Source organism: Aplysia californica, unplaced genomic scaffold, assembly GCF_000002075.1.
Source record: "Aplysia californica isolate F4 #8 unplaced genomic scaffold, AplCal3.0 scaffold00381, whole genome shotgun sequence".
Taxonomy (NCBI): Eukaryota; Metazoa; Mollusca; class Gastropoda; order Aplysiida; family Aplysiidae; genus Aplysia; species Aplysia californica.
The window spans coordinates 263461-265554 of record NW_004797651.1 but is presented as its reverse complement, the minus strand read 5'-3'; positions in this window follow the sequence as shown (position 1 = coordinate 265554).

Here is a 2094-nt window from a genome sequence, read left to right as displayed (position 1 = left end):
AGAGAGAGAGAGAGAGAGAGAGAGAGAGAGGGAGAATAAATAACCAAGACTACAATACGCCAAGTCACAGGGTGTATTCAAGACGAGCCTCTAAGTAACTTTCTTGTTTCTCCTACAGTGCCGTGTGTTGGCACGCCGTGAACACTAATTAGACTGACCATTGGGCAGTCCAGATGACAGATGAGAGTATACGAAATGACCATCGCGATCATAGCAGAGAGACATACGCAGAGGAGAATAAAAGGAAGAGAGAGAGAGAGAGAGAAAGAGGGAGTGGGTAGAGAGAGGGAGAGAGAGGGAAAGAGAGATAGACAGATAGAGAGAGAGAGAGAGAGAGAGAAAGAGAGAGAGAGAGAGAGAGAGAGAAAACGAAAGAAAGAGGAATGACAGAGAAAGAAAGAGACTAAGAGAGAAAAATTATTATCGTCAAACCCTCTATTGTTTGAACACCGTACCGACATCCACAACACAGTAGGCTACAAATAAACGGTACCAGATTCTGCCCAAACCAGATCGAAGAGAGGTCGATAGCCTAGTGGTTAGGCTACCGGACTCGTAATCGTGAGATTGCGGGTTCGGGGGTTCGAGCCTCAGCTCGGTCCGACGTTGTGTCCTTGGGAAAGGCAGTTTACACGAACTTCCCACTTGGCTCGGTCCAATCGGAGACGGACGTTAAATTGGGAGGTACCGCCTCTTAAATAACCTAATAGTGTTGATAGGGGCGTTAAACTCATACCATTTCACCATTTCACCAGATCGAAGAGAAACTCGCTTTATACAAGACGGAATAAAATCGTCAATACAAAAATAGCGCGCAATAACCGTGACAAAATAACAACATAAAAACGTAATAATAGTACATCATGCGAGACGTTGTATTGTAGGCCAGAGACAAAAAGTCACGCCCTTCGTCTTTTGGTGTAGGCGTCAACTAGGGCTGGGTAATGAGTCACTTTAGAAAAATACGGATAATATGCTAGTGCACCTTTTCGGAAAATAATATGTTATGAACCGATTCGGCAAATGGGTTAAAACAAGTTCGACAAACGTATTAGAATCATCTTAACAAATGGCTGCACCCACTTCGGCAAACGGGTTAGGAAAGAGAGATAAAGAGTCTGAATTCGGATAATTTCTTATTGAGGATTATCCGATCATCCGGATATTTATCCGGATTTTGCATACCTCTAGCGTCAACCGAGATCAAAACCTCGGGGATTTTCCTTCCCCAGAAAAAAAGCGAAAAAGGGAACTAAATCACAATCCTGAGTCAAGATCTGAATGCGTTATGTTAACTCTTTCAGTCCCGCACACCGGTACACTACTACTTACTGTCCTTCAGTAAACCATACGGGTGTGATCTGATAAACCTTAGTTCAAAAAGAGTTAATGGTATGTTGGGGTTGAGCCTACTTTCCGGATGTACGTTTCCCCCCCAAATGCCGTCTGGTTGAAGTGACTCACCGCCCCCCACCACCCCCCTCCCACAACCCACAACCCTTACAGACAGCCCTTTTCAGATAAAGAATTTGTCACAATCACTCTACTACTAGCCTGCGGTGGGAACAGAGGACGGAGTTTCCCATCGCGTTATGGGCCGTAGTAACAGCGACCTGTTTAACACTCATAGACTTATGTTATAATATCCTAGACTGCGCACTCTGACGTAATTCCTGTGCACCACCAAGCCCTTCATTTTATTCTTGTTTGAAGGAAGGGCAAGGAAGGAAATATTGCACCTACACTCGTCAATAGGGAAACTTCATTTGTTTCCCCCATTGGGTAGGTGCACCAGTGCAGCAAAGTTATTACAGAGAGGAAAAAAAAAAACTCGGCCATGACACTGTCCGATCTAGGATATTATAATTCAAGTCTATGGTTTTAGATGACATGGTAAACCGGTGCGCTTTACATTGGATTATGACACATTATTATTTTCTCACGCAAAGCGGTATACAAGGGCAATAGAAGGATTTCGTGAATGGAGATGTATTTTTATAACCCTCAGACGGTGTGAAATAAGTATGTCCATCTTTATGGACTATAATAAACATATCTTCCACCTCACCTACGCACCCCAACCCCCTGCACTCC